This window comes from Lytechinus pictus, chromosome 15, assembly GCF_037042905.1.
Source record: "Lytechinus pictus isolate F3 Inbred chromosome 15, Lp3.0, whole genome shotgun sequence".
In the NCBI taxonomy this organism is placed as follows: Eukaryota; Metazoa; Echinodermata; class Echinoidea; order Temnopleuroida; family Toxopneustidae; genus Lytechinus; species Lytechinus pictus.
In genome coordinates, this window is record NC_087259.1 from 1018882 (window position 1) to 1038007 (window position 19126).

The window sequence follows — 19126 nt, forward strand, 5'->3', positions numbered from 1 at the left end:
CCCCCGCAAATATCAAAAATATGCATTGCGATAATCAATTACAAACTTTTGCTTTGGCATGCATATGGAAGGCTTCAAAATTTCTTTCATAGTGAGATGCATGCATAGTCTGTGTTTAGTTGGGTCTATGTATATTGAATGCTAATTTGTTTTAATTTGAAGTGTCTGTGTTTTAGATGCTTTTATACGGAGGTAAAGTGTACCATCATCAAACAAGATATCAGTGATTAGAAGTTTTTTAAATAAAAAAATATTAAATTTAAAAAAATGAATTATCTTTGTAGCTAGAGACGTTATGATAGTGAATGATGTATTTAGTATTAAAAGTATGATTTAAAATTTTTTAGCCATATTAGTCCCATCTACTTGTAGTTCAGTTTCTGCCTTTACTACTAGTATTGTGGAAGCGTCGTGGTGTAGCGGTTCTGACTCTCGCCTTGTAATCAGAGGGTCGTGTGTTCGAATCCCACCATGGCCTAGCGTCCTTTGGCAAGGCGTTAATCCACACTTTGCCACTCTCCACCCAGGTGTTAAATGGGTACCCGGTAGGATGTGAAAGCCTATATGTATTATGCCTAGCAATTGAGTCTTGGAACTCTTGTTGGAATGCTCCCCAGGGAGTGGAGAAGGTGCATACATTGTATGCGGGCATGCAAGGATCCGATGACCGGGGTAATAATATGTCTGTAAAGCGCTTAGAGACGTCGTTCCGATGTATTAAGCGCTATATAAATGCGGAATATTATTATTATTATTGTAATTTAAATATGCTCTAGCCACTGACTTTTTTTTAGTTTCATTTAATATTGCCACCCTTTTGCCTCTTACAAAATGTGCATTGAGTCAGAAGAGATAAAGTAGGAATACCTTCATTAATGGTGTATTATTAATTATCAAACCAGTTCAGCCAATGAACTGAAATTAAGTCTAATGAATTCTTAATGTCTATCTCTGATTTACTGAACACAATGTAGCTTCATCCCTTACCATAGATGCAGAGAGAAAATATATTGCATTTTTCAAATATTAAAGAATCTGCATACTGAGCATGATGGTAATTTTCCCCTTTAATACCTCTGGTAGGTACATTAAAAATTAGACAACGCATGGCGTTTCCCCCATCTGACAAGCGTGAGCACTCATGCTTCAAGGCACCAGAGGAGCATTCTACAAGCAGCATCTCCTCAGGCTACAGTCTGTGCCCACTTACTGATATTCATGTATGTGTCAACAAGGCTATTTAATTACGGCATCTTCCCAATGGATTTAAGATGGATTACAAGAACATCATGGAAGACCATTACCCTGATGCATATCATTAATCAGATCACTTTCACATACAAGTACCATAGTAACAAATATTACAAAGATTCATGAAAACTTTGACTTTTTAATAACTTCTTTCCCTTCTATCTTTTTTTGTTACCCACAGACTGTAAAAGAAGACTGTATGCTGGCAATAATAAGAGAAAATCATTTCCAGTGCAGTTCATATAGAAGCTTATCACCATACCCTCTAGACTTGGAACACATTACAAAAAAATAGATCAATATCACAAAATACATATTGGTAATTTTTCAGTGAAATCTAAAAAAATATGATTTCGACTTACATGATATTTTACAAACTAGGTAATGACTTGAAGGGTGATTTAAACGTCATAAAAGTTTCAGTCTTTGAACAATGATCCAGATGAGTTGGGCATGGTCATTTGGGGACTGAACCCAGTATTACATATGACCCTCTTCTCTCTTAACATCAAAGCCATATCTGATCATGTCATTATGTTAAATTCATGCAAATGGATACCATTCCCATTCCTGATTTCCAATTACCATGGCAACTGCATAAGTTTAAAGACCTTAAATCATTTTTATGGGAATTATTAAATCATTTATGCATAGCCATATATCCAGCTATGACAGGAGTAATCAGATTTCTCCATGAAGTCTATTCCACAGTATATATGGGGAACGCACGGGTAAAGGATATTTCCCCTACAAAACTTACGGAACCACAAGTGAAGCAGATGTCAGAGAGCATAGACACCTAAAGTAATTGTTAAAAGGAAGATCGTATCGGGGCTGATCCATAATGAACAGCAAGCAACAAAATCTTTAAAAATATCTGATCCTTTATAGGGAGCCAAAGCAGCGAATTCAAAATATTAGCAAATATGCATGCATATATTTGACACAAAAATGACACTAGCAGTAGCATTTAGATGTTTATGGAGCTTTATAACTGTTTCTGGGGTAAATTGAACAGAAGTCTTTTGCAAAGATCAAGATGGAAGGATATCAAGGAGAAGTAATCGCTGGTGCCATCTGTGTAATTTTCCATTATTTGCATTTAAAGTCTGCATCCTTCCATTATGAATTTATGTAAGATTGAATTATTAAAATTTTGGGGGAAATCCATTATGCAGGGTGCTACATAACTTTTTAAATATTTGGAATATACTTGCCCAAAAATCTATTTCACTTCCCCGAAAAAATCCTTGAAATTTTTTTTTACCTCTGCAAAAGAAAGTTTTGCGGTTTTATAAACCATTGACCCTTTTCTCTCTTTTGACATGAAACTGATCTACCTTGTTATTGCATTCCTCTTTCCAAAGTGATTTTATCTTGCCTGCCATGACCAAAATTAGGGTCAATATTATATCATATCGACCCTAATTTTGGTCATTCTACTGTGAGATTTTTGTTTTCTACTGTGTGAATTTTGCTTACCCAATTCAGGCAAGTAGTTTTGGTCTTTACTCCAAAACACTTGCCCGACTCTAAATTTTACTTGCCCCAGGCAATCGGACAAGTGCTTGTGTAGCACCCTGCATTATGGTACTGGGAAAATGGTATGATAGCCATTCAAAATTAACCTGTGGCTTGAAAATGCATTTAAAGTCTTTTCCTTCAGTATGGGTAAATCTCAAAAAGTGCATGTCATAATAAAAATTCATTGCTACATTATATTAAGACATTAACATTGCTACATTATATATGTGCCCTTAAACAGTTATAATGGGAAGGTTATAAAGCAAAATGTGTTTTATTGAAAAAATTTTTTTTTATAGAAAACCCCTTGTCAAGCATGTAATGGGCTGAAAAAATCAGCTGTAATCGTTACATCATTCTAATTTTTAAGCACAAATAAAAGAAATAATTAAAAAAAAATACCCAGAAAGGGCACTAGATGCCAAATTAGAATTTCTATCACTAAAAATGCCAAATTTGAATTCTAATGGATGGTTATACCTCCAATGACCACTACACTCTTGTAATAGAAGGCATTGGAATACTAACCATTTATAGCAAAGCTATAGACAGTCTTGTGTGTAATCCATGTAGTAATATCCTTTGATAACTTGTCAAGCATCCTTGCTCACATTCAACGCTTCTCAGTGTACAAACAACCATGCATAAAAACAGCAGAGCAATAACTTTACCATTTATGGCTACACTTCTCTTCTTTTCCTCCATCCTGCATCATCATTTTGTTGCTAGGCAACAGAATTGAAAGCATGGGATTTCCATGGTCTTCTGCATAGAAGAAGCTTGTGTGGTCTGAGGAGTAATCTTATGAGTGCCTTACAAGTGTACAGAAATGGAGAACATCAATGATACATGTATAATGATGTAGACCTCGGCCCCGTCTTACAAAGAGTTACGATTGATCCAATCAATCATAACTCTATAGAAATCCATCAGTGTCATAATTTTTTTCTACAACATTTGCAAAATTTCCTTTTTAAATAAAGGAGATCACACCAAATTGTCAAGAAACCAATGAATTTATGGATATACATCGGCATATCTATAATTTTTTTTTGAACAAACATGCAGTGTATATGTTGACTTTGCTGGCTTTCCATAGTTGTGATTGCGGATCAATCGCAACTCTTTGTAAGACGGGCCCCTGGTTGAAATCGCTTAAGGTGGGAATACAATAATTGCAGTATTTAGAACTGCTCTAGCAAAAAACAAGTGGAGCACCTCTGGCAGTCTCACCTGCATCAAGCGATTCAATATATCAACAGTGCTGACTTTGAAATCTGCTATAAAATAATTATTCACAAAAAACACCATTTATATAACGATACAATACTACATTCATTGACAATAAATGGCATTTGACCTTGATCATGCGACCGAGACTTGTCAGTGATACTTGATTACCCCTATATTCACATTTTATGAACTATATCTATAAACTTTGAAAGTTATGACAGCAATCTAATAATTACCTCCAAAATGGCCAAAGTTCAATGACCTTAAATGACCTTTGACTTTGGTCATGTGACCTGAAATTCGCATGAGATGTTCAGTGATACTTGATTACTCTTATGTCCAAGTTTTATGAACTAGACCAATACACTTATACAGAGTTATGATGGTAATTCACCAAATACCCCCAACATGGCCAAAGTTAATTGACCTTTGACCTTGGTCATGTGAACTGAAATTTGCACAGGATGTTCAGTGATACTTGATTATTATGTCCAAGTTTTATGAACTAGACCAATGCACTTTTAAAGTTATGATAATTCAACAAAAAACCCAACTTGGCCAAAGTTCATTGACCCCCAATGACCTTACTCTTATGTCCAAGTTTCATGAATCAGCTCCATAAACTTTCAAAGTTATGGTAATTAAACAGATACCCCCAACATGGCCAAAGTTCATCGACCTTTGACCTTGGTCATGTGACCTGAAATTTGCACAGGATGTTCAGTGATACTTGATTACTATTATGTCCAAGTTTCATGAATCAGATCCATAAACTTTCAAAGTTATGATGGTAATTCAACAGATACCCCCAATTTGGCCGAAGTTCATTGACCCTAAATGACCTTTGACCTTCGTCATGTGCCATGAAACTCAAGCAGGATGTTCAGTAATACTTGATTAACCTTATGTCTAAGTTTCATGAACTCGGTCCATACATTTTCTAAGTTATGATGACATTTCAAAAACTTAACCTTAGGTTAAGATTTTGATGTTGATTCCCCCAACATGGTCTAAGTTCATTGACCCTAAATGACCTTTGACCTTGGTCATGTGACATGAAACTCAAGCAGGATGTTCAGTAATACTTGATTAAGCTTATGGCCAAGTTTCATGAACTAGGTCCATATACTTTCTAAGTTATGCTGTCATTTCAAAAACTTAACCTTCGGTTAAGATTTGGTGTTGACGCCGCCGCCGCCGCCGTCGGAAAAGCGGCGCCTATAGTCTCACTCTGCTACGCAGGTGAGACAAAAACTGTTCTCCCAGCGAGCCCTAAAATTAGTATTGCTTATTTTCTTCAGTAATTAGGGGCAAAAATTAAGAGCAAAACTACAGTTTCTAAACTAATTTATATGCATGTACTTTAATAAGTGGTCACATTTTCAAAGTAAATATCTACATAGCACTTGAAAACCCAAGAAACTAGGTCAAAATTAAAAAAAACATCAGACATAGATTTTCCACACAATTATAGTGCAATGCACTAGTTTCTAAATCTATACAATTAAGATAGGAAATTCATAGTATGTTTGTTTCAAAAATTGTGCTTACAAGTATATGAAAGAAACTTAAAGAAGCAAATTCATACATAATCATAAGTTTATTGTATCTTTAAAAATGGAGTCTAAAGTGGCAGAGACTAATACAAAGAAATTCATATTATATAGGCTATAGTAGTATGTGTATGTCAAGAAACAATTTTCAAATTTAACATCAAGTGTTAAATCTGTCATGGATGCATTACAGCAAGTGACATAACTCATGCATTTTAAATACACTATCAGAAAATGGTCGCTGAAATCGACATGTAAATCTGGTCAGAGCAGTAAAGGGGGCAGGATAATAGCAATATACAGGGGCCACGGAACGGTTTTGAAAGTGGCTGAGCCGAAAGTGAGGGGGGGGGGGGTGACCATGCAAAAAATCAGATGGTGATTTTTACGTTTTTGTACATGGTTTTGGAAAAAAGGGGCTGAAGCCCACAGACCCAATAAAAGGAGTATATTGTTATTTTGGAAAGCTAATCCTACCAGAATTAAAGAGAAATTTAATTACTAATATGGTTGAGTTCACAATAAGTACAAAAATTTGTCCTTAGCACACTAATGTTGCCCTTGAGAAAGCCAATACATGTAGTACAACACTATAATAAAACCAATCTATGAACTGTTTCAATTATGAACCTACCAAATGTTAGTCAAAACAAAACTGATCGCAAAATAAATCCAGAATTTTTTTAACCAATTGGTCAATTAACTTTTGGGTTGGTTAAAATAGAAATCAAGTCTAAATGACATTCTATCAATGATTGATCTGACTTTACTCTGAATTATCATTTCCAAAATAGGATTACTAGACAAACATCAATAAAAAATTGGCAATTTTCAAAATTATGAAAAGAGTCGGAAGTTGATTTATTGAAATCTTGCATTCTCAAAATTCTAGTGGCATTAGATGGAAAAGTTCTAGATTGGACAAAAAATGTAACTCTGACTTTTTAACACAGTAAGTCATTCCTCTAAAGCATTTCAGATTTTTGGTGACTGTATAATAATTCACAATAAATAAACATGATTGTATACAGATATTTCAACCTCTCAAATGGACTCTGCAAGTTAACAAGAACTTACTTTCTTAACTTATTTCTTTTCTACTAGCTTCACACGGAAATAAAACCCTTCTATGACATGTTCCTTTAAACAAGTCAGAATTGTTGGCAAATGCTACAAATCTAAAAATTACTCCCGTCTACATCATGGACAAATGACATACAACAAAATCAATGGATGAAATATGCAAGAAAATTTGCTACTCTTTACTTTTAAATGTGGCATAATGCCCAAATGGTTGTATTGACCCTTAAACTGAACACTAGCGCTAGAGCTGCATAAACTCAATACATCTTCCCCGCCTGGGGCAAGGCACATACTGAAGTATAATAGCAAAAAGCCTCCTAATGCTGTTATAAGCTCCCAAAGTAGCTCTTATGGTGTATTGATTACTCATAAGGTATGCTACACATGAACCCCATAGCTGGCAGGTTTATCAGCACACATGCAAAGTGTAACATTTTTATTTTTTTATACAATTGTGTTATTGTCATGCTTGACTTCAATGTTGTTATTGCCATGTATTTCATTGGGGTTCTGAACAAATTTTGCAGTGAAGCTTGAAAATCTATCTGAAGGAAATTCAAAAAATCACTTAAGTACAGCTAGGCATAATGCTAATGTCAAATATTCATTCCTTAACATTATATACTACACATTACAGCAATCATATTACTACTCACCTTGAGGTATACTATCACAGTATTGTGATATGGGGACAAGACAACCTAAGTAAATAATACGGTAGAGTTACGCATCCCAAACCTCTCTTCTTTATGCCTTGCTTCTTTACCTTTTCTTTTTTCTATCTTTTAACTTTTTCTCATCTTTTATATTTTCACAATATGGGTGCTTGCCCCCCCCCCCTGTTCCCACTTATGTCTAACTAACCCTCAATGTTATTTGTTTTTGGGGGTGGGGGTTACGTTATTCCTACTAAAAAATGTTTGTCCTAAAATATCTTTGTCCTAAAATATCTTTAGCTTCCTTTTATTGAATCTACTTAAACTTGGGTCAAATATAAATACCAGTGTGTTCACTTCTATCAGAAGCATTATTGATTAAAATTGTATGAATATAAAAAAGCTAACATAACTAAAAAAATAATTATAGTTACCAAACTCTTGATTAAAAAATTTCAATTGAATGAAAATTGATACTCCATTGTGAAATGTCCTCCATTTATATTTTAAAGTAGTTAATGGTGCATTAGAATTTTGCAAATGTGTTAATGGTTGGGATAATGACATATTTCATATGCTATCTAAAGAAGATGAAAAACAACTTCATCTTCTGTTGACATTGTTCTTTTTTCTCTCCTCTACTCTTTTTTTTTCTCTTTTTATACCCTTCTCTTACCACTCCTTTAGTCTCTGTATCTCCAACACAACCCTCCACAAACTTTGAACACAATGATCTATTTTTTTATCTAAAGTAGATGAGAAACAATATCATTTTCTGTTGACAATCTTCTCTTTCCCTGTTCTCTCTACCTTTAAAAATTTCCCTCTTCTCAACCCCCACACCCCCCTCCCTCTCTTTCTCCACCTTATGAATAATTTAAATATAACAACAATGTAATTCTTGTGTTATCTAAAGTAGATGAGAAATGATCTTCTGTCAACCTCAATCTCTTACCTCGCTCTCCTCTCTCTCTCTCTCTCTCTCTCTCTCTCTCTATCTCTCTTTTGCTTGCTCCTATCAGCCCTTCTTTCAATTAATTCTTCCTGTACTGGCCTCAAAGAAACGTTGTTAGCGCTGACAGAGCACTAACAGTACCTTTAGCAAGAATTTGGCCGCACAGAAGCATAATGTTAGCAGAATCACTAACCAGCGCAGTTAGACTAACATTACATGTACCGCACAGAACAGTAGGGCTAATGTTTGAACTACTCACAACAGTGCCGAGGGCACCAATAGCGAATAATAATCGGTAATAAACACTGTGGTGCAATGCCATCACAATCTAATACCCCTTTTCATAAACCCAATAAAACCTATCCTCCAATTAGCCGCCTATTAAAGAGTAATGCGGATAATTCAATAAAAATTGCGTTCACAAACTCCGAAAATTATCCGCATTATGTTTACGAGCGCCCGTCCTGAAAAAGGCGGATAATCGTCATGACAACTGGACACGCCCCCTCCGATGCGGTTGTGTTGGAAAAGGGTGACCTTGTGACCGCACCATGGCAATTATCCGCATTATTTGGAAATACGTTCATAAACTCAAAATCTTGTCCCGATGCCGCTATTATGCGGATAATAGCAGCATCAGAATAATGCGGATAACTCTTGTCCTCCTCTGATTTTACGACCAAATTATGCTGCTATTAGCCGCATAATTGGGTTTTATTGGGTTTATGAAAGGGTATTAAGAATCAGTGTAGTCAAATCCAAAAAGGTCCCTCACACTCTACATAGATCACTACACACAAATCATAGATTTTTGCCTAACTCAATGACTCAAACCCACTAACAACACTTCCGTCATACAGCGCTTTCTGTGCTTTCATTCTGCTCATGGTGTTAGTGGCTTGTTAACGCTAACAACACTGCCACTAACAGCGTTTCTGTGCGGAAGCCTCTCTTTCTCTCTGCATCATTCTATTTCCTCATTCTGCCTCAATCAATCATCTATCTTTGCCTATCTATCACCGTCACCTTCATGCACCCACACATACAAAAACATCTGACAAGAGGCTACTTATTATTCAAGTGAAACATGTTGCACTTTATCTGAGGTCATGCTTACACAGACAAGAAGCCAAGAGACCATTACCCTATGAAATCTTGTTAAAGAGATGATGAGAAAGTATAATCATCAAGCTGACCAAGCACACATAAACACAAATACTTGAACAGAGTCTCCCTATTCACTCTGCGATAACCAGATCAGAATATACATGTAAGAATATCAGTAAACATTCATCATTATAAGTTTAAAACCACATTGAGGAATAAAAATTTTAAAAACTCTTGAGGAGTTTCAGAGAGAAATTATTTTGAAAAAAAAAAGGGTTTAGCAAACTATGTACTAAAAAAAAATCAAAATCAGTCAACAAATAAAGAGGAAGAAGCATTTTATGCAAATTTTTAAAAATATGCATGAATTAGCATTAAAATGTTTCTAGTCAAAATTTCAAAATTCTGTGCAGAAGTTTGGTGAACCTCATAAAGCTCTACCAGATAGAAGAAAGAAAAATCATAATCAGTCAATAAATAAAGAAGGAGAAGCATTTTTTATAAATTTTGATAAATGCGCATAAATTAGCATATTTAATTAGTTTCAAAATACTGTGTGGAACTTTTGAATCCCCCACCTAATGCTATCATATAAAGCAAACTGAATTAAAATCGGACTTGAAATGACAAAGAAGAAACATTTTGAATTTGTGGAAGTACGACGGACGCCACGCCACGGCATTTAAACTCATCTGGCCCTTGGTCATGTGACTTGAAACTAAGGCAGAATGTTTAGTAATATGGTCAAGTTTCATGAACTAGGTCCATATACTTTCTAAGTTATGCTGACATTTCAAAAACTTAACCTTAGGTTAAGATTTCGATATCAACTCCCCCAACATGGTCCAAGATCATTGACCCTAAATGACCTTTGACCTTGGTCATGTGACCTGAAACTCAGGCAAGATGTTCATTAATATTTGATTAACCTTATGTCCAAGTTTCATGAACTAGGTCAATATACTTTGTAAGTTATACTGTCATTTCAAAAACTTAACCTTCGGTTAAGATTTGAGGTTGATGCCGCCGCCGCCACCATCTGAAAAGCGGCGCCTGTCTCACTCTGCTATGAAGGCGAGACAAAAATGAAATCTAACAGTAGGTTTAAAGATAAATACCAGTTTTGGTAATGATATCAAAATGAGTACAAACAGAATTCAATGAAAATACAAAAAAAAGTGTTTGTATGTGTAAATAAAAAATATGTGCCAAATAGCTCTGGAAAAAAATGCGTTATTGCTGAGAAATGAGCAAAATAAGGACGGAATTCCATCAAATGTCAGGTATTTTTCGAAGCAATATTACTACACATATGCTTTTCTGTGTTAGTTATCATCAGAATTATCAATTTTGAGCTCAGATTTCATGATTTTACAAAGATGAGTTCATTTCAATTTACCAGATCTAGATCTATGACAATTTGGAGGTAATTAACCTTGATTTAAAAAACTTTCTCATGAAATAATTGTTTGCTGCAACTACTGTGTTTTGCCTTTAAATGTGCTGAAACCTGACAACATACATGTAAACACAAGTGAACACATAATCTTTGTCGGAAAATTCAATAAAATAAAAGAGTGGCACATATAATTTGCTAATTACTAGACAGCTAGTCATTTTCTACCAGACTCTGATGGTACACTGTACAAATATTCAATGTTTCTGAGGGCCTTTTCACACGTGAATCTTGAATCATCATTGTAATGATGATTGCTATTGTTACTAGTATCTTGACAGTGATTAGCGTTCATGATTCTAATCATGTTCTAGTTTGGTTTCACACGTGCTAAATATTCGTCATTCGCCGTATTTTTCACCGGAATCATCATTCAAATTATGATTTTTTTACCATGTAAAAGGGCAGTGAGTGCGATCGTTTTGAATATTACAAGTGTGCAAATTGAAAGTCTAATCAACAATACGAAGCCAAGTTGAATTGATGCCTTCAATGTAGAGAATGTAATATTCAAATGGTTGCACGAATGACAAAACATTGAATAGTGTTTTATACAACAAACTTTTTGCAAACACAAATATTTTGTAGACGTAGGACCTTTTCACACGTGAATCTTGAATTATCATTGTAATGATGACTGCAATTCGTCTTTAGAATCATCAGACTTTCACACACAAAAATTGTACCATAATTTGTGTGAAGCTTAACTGGAATTCACCTTCGGAGGAGAAATTGAATTTGTGACTGTGATTAGCGTTTGTGATTTTAGTTTGGTTTCACACGTGCTAAAAATTTGTCATTAGCCTTATTTTTCACTGGAATCATCATTCAAATTATGATTTTTTTTACAGTGTGAAAGGGCGGCAAGTCTAACAAGACCAAATAAATAAAATAGATTGAATGTTAGACCTATGGAGGAATAGTACTAGGACTTGATCTAATAGAAGTATAGATCGACGTCAGCCTAACATTAGCTTTTTATTTTGCTGAATTTTAACTGCGCATGGAGTATGCAGCGCAATGATGTTCGAGGGTGCGCAATAGTAATCTATTACGTTGCTTTTATGTGTTGGTGTGCTACAGCTGATTCCTCTGAATGTTATGTGACATGCATTCATCTAATCAGCTGTCAAGGATAATATGTATATGGAACATATGTGTTGTATAAAATATTTTATTCATATCTTTATACCTTTTTTTTTTACTTAATATGGTCCATTTATATAGCGCAGCTACAGCAATTGCATATACTCTACTGCGCTTGATACTTGGTATCATATTATTACCCCCGCTGTAGCTGAGCCGCCATCATGATATAGGGCTAAAGCATTCAAGGAAAAAATCCTACGGGGTACCCATTCACCTCACTTGGGTCGAGTGCGGCACAATGTGGGTAAATTTCTTGCTGTGAAAAACACGCCATGGCTGGGATTCGAACCCACGTCCATCTGATTGAAAGACAAGTCGTAACCACTAGACCACGCCACCCCCACTTGTCATAATCAAATCATGGGTCACTTTATCACAACATTTTTGTAACAAGCAGAGATGGTTGATTTATCTGTAGACAGTAAATCCGAATTGGTCAAAAATAATACAGGGAAGACATAAAATCTGGAGAAGATATACCACTCAATGCCCTTCACACATACCTGATTCAATCCAACTGACATATCTTTCTACTCACTCTAACAACTCTGAAGTCCTATTCTCTACATAGAGTCAATGACCTCTATCTTAAAGGAACCTGTTTCATCAAAATTGCAATGAATGCTATCAACATATTGCATTTATATGTGACTGGAATGGTATGATTTGATTGGTTGAGACCAAATTTGTTGCAGGACTTTATCATTGGCTATCAACTTTATCAAGAATGCAGTTTCACTTGACGTATTTAAGACAAATCAAAAACCTGTTAAAGTTGACTGAGAATGAACATCATGTCTTTTCATGGGGACTTAATTTGCTATGGCTCCGAAGCAAGTTAACCGAAAAAAATTAAGGTTAAAGACAGTAGTTGTAGCAAACAAATATGTCATAAGAAAGTCTTTCAAATCAAGGTTAATTTTCAAAATATTATCATACATCTAATGTAGATCTGGTACATTAATGTAAACTTATCTTTGTAAAATCATGAAATCTCAGCTCATAAGAGAGTCTTGCATGTAAACTTTAATGTTGTCCTGAAAATGACCTTTGACCTTATCATGTGACCTTCGACTGCAGCATAACATGCAGGTCCCCCAAGTCCATCTACCATCCAAGTTTGGTTGAAAAGCGACTTACAGTTGCGGAGTTAGGTGTCATAAGAGAGTCTTGCATGTAAACTTTAACGTTGACCTGAAAATGACCTTTGACCTTACCATGTGACCTCCGACTGCAGTATAACATGCAGGTCCCCCAAGTCCATCTACCATTCAAGTTTGGTTGAAAAGTGACTTACGGTTGCGGAGTTAGGTGTCATAAGAGAGAGTCTTGCATGTAAACTTTAACGTTGACCTGCATGTAAACTTTAACGTTGACCTGAAAATGACCTTTGACCTTACCATGTGACCTCCTACTGCAGCATAACATGCAGGTCCCCCAAGTCCATCTACCATCCAAGTTTGGTTGAAAAGCGACTTACAGTTGTGGAGTTATGTGTCATTAGGTTTGTGACGGACGGACGACATTTGGATCCCCAAGTCTCGCCTTCACCTCTGGTGGGCGAGAGAAAAAGCATATGTGGGACCGTGTATTAATATTGCTTCTAAAAGTACCCAGCATTAATTCAATTGGAAAATTTGTCCTGGTTAATGGAATTCTGTGCTTATTTTGCTAATTTCTCATCAATTATGCATTTTCTTCCAGAGCTTTTGGCACATATTTTTTATTTAAACATACAAACACCATTGAGCTGCAAACACTATGGTGGTAATTTCATTGGATTCTAGTCAAACTCATTTTGACATCGTTACCACAACTAGCATTGGCCTTTCATTGACTATCATTTTCATTTCCGTTTTGTTTTTAAAGCTACATTTGTGGTTTCTTTCTTCATTATAACTTTTTGTCTTTGTGTAATGCACTTTGCACCTACTGTGTGTAGTAGAATATGGTGCTATAGAATCCCGGGCGGGCCACTTTCATTGACGAGTGGATACCATGCGCGACCAAAAAAATACGTAAAAATTATGTCTTTTTCAAGATAGGGCACGTTACGTACATAACGTAATAAGGGTGTCAAAACACAAAAATAATGAAAAAGGGGTATCTATTTTTTATAGGAAAGCTACGTGTTTAGGGTCAAATTTGCGAGGGTATAAAAAATTAAGACTAAAATGTTTTATAAAGGATGTACTTTTTGCCCCACGAGTCAACACTACGTGTTTAGAGTACAATTTGCGCAAGGTGTTGGGAGGTTGGGCTGTACTAAATCCAATGATGTAGGTAAAACCGACGTCGCCCGTGGCATATAACAATTGAAGTATAGCTGTACTTGTTTAGGGGTTCATTTCAGGGAATACTTGCCAATAGTATCGTTTTGTTTCCAATACTTGTTAAGGGTAGGGATTCACACGCCAATACTTGTTAAGGGTTGCATTTTCAGAATATGGAAAATACGTGTTTAGGGTGCTTTTCGAGACCCCATGGTTGCGCATGGTATCCACTCATCAATGGAAGTGCCCCCCCCCCCCCCCGGGTATAGAATTGCTATCATTATCATCATCATCATCATAATTATCATCATCATCGTCACCATTATTATCATGATTGGTAATTAAACAGTAAAAACATGACACGTCTGAACTGACCGTGTTTAATCTAGTCAACAAAACTGGCCTGGAGTTTTCATTGTACACACATGTACATGCATACAAAACAGTTTTCATCAAATAATTAATATAAATAAATGTTTGTTGAATACTTCTTAGCAGGCAGTATTTACATATTAAATATGCTAATTCTAAATGTTTACTCTTTGGGTGCTAAATATGGAAAGAATCGGCAATGCGGTTCCCCACCCCCCCCCCCCCCCACCACTGATTAGACAAATAATGCGCAAGGATAATGAATCTCCTCTTCACAGAGTCTCCACTTTACATCCTATCCAAGGGAAAGTGTGTTCCCTATCACATATTTGGTGTCAATGAAACATGGGAGTGGCACATTTACACACAACACAGGCTGCAGTCATCCGTCAAGGGATAGACAGGGGCCGCGGAACGGTTTTGAAACTGGAGGGAGTTGATTGAACCGTAAGTGGGGGGGGGGGGGTAATAATGCAAAAAAATCATAATTAGATGGTTATTTTTATATTTTTGTCCTGCAGCCCTTGATAGACTTGAATCCACAATTTTTAATTTCACAGTCAGACACTTTGAGCCAGGTCCCTTCCTTAATAATCTTAACCCATTTGGTTTGGCTAAATAAACCACTTCATCCCTCTAGAAAGTCTATGGGAATTTGAAAAGTTCAGAAGTCACAACACAGCTATGTTTTTTCCAATACAAATGAAAATATCAAAATGTCAGTATAATTTACATAAACATGATTATCTGAATGACATCACCTATCTGAATGAACTATGAATATATACTACTGGTCTGAATGAGGTTATCCTCATCTTGTTCATTGAAGCTGGTCTGCATTTGTTTTCACTGTACACAAAATCAATCAGAACTTCCAAATGGAAAAGCCTAATCGATTCATCTCATCCATCAGTGTTTGCCATGTTTAAGGACCTACTTCCATTATCAATTTACTCTCTTTGTACACATGTCTGCATAATAAATGCATGTAAAACAAACATGGATACATTTTGTTTGAGTGCAAGTGCTTGTATTTGCATTGCTAGTCATAATCACAACAGAACCATTCAGATATGAATGAATTAAAATTCTATCACTGTAATAAAATATCATGCCTTCATGATGCATGTATCAGTGTAAGTGATTGTATAATTGTATTGCATTATAATCAGCCAGTCCAGATTGGCTGTGAGTATTTAACAGTAGAACTCAAGATCATGTTGATTCCTGAAGATTTAAATTAATATCTCAAATGATTTCAATTCAAATCTTCAAGGTTTGAATCTAAATCCATTCAGAGGGCCACTAACCACAGCCAATCTGATTTCATTTGAATTTTTTTCTGTACCTTAATAAAACTACATAATATCAGCAAGTCAGCAATCTACAGGATGAAAACCATACCTAATATATCTGGTGAAATGATTATGTTTCTGCATTTCTATATGTAAATTATTAACATTTTTATGGACTGATGTGCACAACTGAAAAGGGAGGAAAGGAACATAGGAGAGGAATAGAAGATAGAGAAAAGAAGAATAAAGCGGAAGAAAGAAAGAGAAAAAGAGGGATGTGGATAAATAGTTTTAGTTAGAGGAAAATCCACATCCACATTTCCACACAAAAAACACACAAGTCTATGCGGTGTTTTAAAACACATCTTTCTATACATTGTTTTAAAACGTGTTTTAATTTTTAAACACACCATTAAAAATGTGCTATACCCTGCCCATGTTGGTACAAAATTAAAAATAGTATTCCAGAAATATGTTATAAGAGTAGGGTTTGTTTTCAAGTCAACATGTTTGATATGTAGACAATGTACACTCTACAGAATACCTTTACTAATACATAGTCAACACCAGACCAGATCCGTTTCTCAATTTGACTTTTGCCTACTTGTACAAAGATTTGTAGGCCATAGAAACATGTGGAAATAGGGAAAAGAAGAGAAACAGATGGCTATCTTTCCATATGACAGACAATGCGTGTCCTCTGTTCATAGGATTATGTCTCATAAAATTTCTAATCAAAAGCTAATGCAGAAAATTTTACTCTTAGCCAATACAATGGCTTTATTTCACAAGCTTGTAACAGGAACTTGTGAAATTTAATTTGATTACAATTCAAATTATGAAACAGGCTGCTGATTTTGACCTAACTGCCAGTTCATACTTTCTGATTTCAGGAAGGTCAAAAAGAAAATTTGGGGTCACCAATATTAGGGATGGCTCATTTAAATCATGTTGATTTAAATCATGATTTAAATCGCGATTTAAATCTCTATGATTTTTTTCAAAAAATCTTTGATTCAAATCACTTCTATTGAAACATGCACACGTACAAATGATTGATGATTTTTTTTGTCAGCAGTTTTATTCTTTTTACTCAAAAGAAAATTGTTTTATCAACTTTATATCATCCAAGCATGAATAAACCCTTCATATCTACTCAGAGCAATTAAAATCAAGTCAATAAAATCAGCAAGTAAGTCAAGGGTTATTGGCAGTTCTTCTATTCTGACCATTCACAAGAATTACTAGGATATTGCTCTTCAACACTATTTGTTCATATCTATCCATAGCAATTAGTACTTCAGAACAAAAAAAAATATGTAAAAATTTGGAAATAGGAATTGAAAAAAAAAACCTGAAATTATAAGGCTGAATTCCATCAGAGAATTTTACCAGGATGGGTTTGAACCAAGGCCTGTTCAGACTTTCTGTATACAATTGTGATTAATTCAGCGGTTAATTTATAGTAATTCATGTATTAGAACTAGAAATTTGACGTGTCCCAAGGACACAGATGCCCCCGCTTTACGCGATCAGAAATTCATTCAATATGATTGAACTTAATGTCGTGCAGAAACCAATATGCATAAATATATACAATGAACAAATTTAGACCTTTGAACCAACTCGCATATATAATGAGCTGTGACCTTTGACCTGCGGACTCCGAATTCAAACTTAGCCTGTACTTTGGTGTCATCTACCTACACACCCAAATGTTTTAAAAATCTGTTGAATATTTCATAAGTTATCATGTGGAAACCAACTTGCATATTTAATGAGCTGTGACCTTTGACCAGCAGACTCCAAATTCGAACTTAGCCTGTTTGGTGTCATCTACCTACGCACCAAAAAAATTTTTAATCCATTTCATATTTTTTGAGATATTGCGTGGAAACCAACTCGCCTATTTAATGAGCTGTGACCTTTGACCTTTGAACTGCGGACTCTGAATTCGAACTTAGCCTGTATTTTGGTGTCATCTACCTACACACCAAACATTTTTAAAATCCATTGAATATTTTTTAAGTTATCGCGCGGAAACCAACTTGCATATTTAATGAGCTGTGACCTTTGACCTGCAGACTCCGAATTCAAACTTGGCCTGTATTTTGGTGTCATCTACCTACACACCAAAAAAAAATTTAATCCATTAAATATTTTTCGAGTTATTGCGCAGAAAACCAAGTGAGGGGACGGACTTCGTCTGTGGGGGCATAAAAAATGTATGCATGATCTAGGTAAATGACACTAATTCATGGCAACAACCATACATTTAGTGCCCTATGCAAAAGTGAGCATTTATTTTTGTACATTTCTCAGTGAATGTGTTGAATTAAGTGCAATAATACATGTACATGAAATCTGCATTGTCCCTGGTAACCCATACTTAAACATTATATTCTTTTACATGTATCTAAATACAGTAATGTTGTAGCTGTACGTAGAAACCATTTTGTCATTTTTAGCAAATCTGCAAAGAACTGCCAAATACTATGATTCAGGTAAGGTTTATTGTACAAAATCATTGACCCTGTTCTCATTACGCTTTCTTTCTGAAACTAGTTAATAGTTTACTGGAAACCGGTTCAAGAAACTAGTTTAGAAGATCACTTTGCTAGCGTTCCCATTTGATCACACGAAAGGGGTTTTCAAAATCACTTCACGTAAGAGATCTTGTTGCTATGGGAATTTTCTCAGTGGGGTGACAATTTACATGCGAAATTTGAAACTGCAGCGTAGACATTCTACACAGTGTGTGGAGTAGCGCGCTCAAAATGTGCAAAGATCGCTTCCCGAAGAATGGTTGTGTCCTCACTTATGCTAAAACCAATTTTAACGAGGCGAAGCGATCTTGAAAACTACATTGCGAGGTGGTTTTATGAACCGGTTCGGGAGATTGCTTCGACCGTTCTCATTACCTTCAAACTAGTTTCCACTAAACTAGTTTCCAGTAAACCATTTTTAGGAAGGTAGTGAGAACGGTGTCATTCAGGTCAACTTGCAACTTTTTTCCAATCGGTCAGAGCTTTACAAGTCAATGTTTTGAAACAGTCAGAGTTTCAACTATGGCTCAAAGAACAAAGGAGGTTTAAACAAACAAACAAAAAATAAATGCACGGGATGTAGATATATGATAATAATTAACCAATTTTAAAGACTTTTTCAGGAAATAATTGTGTGCAGCAACAACTTTCTTTTACCTTTAAAAATGTTAAT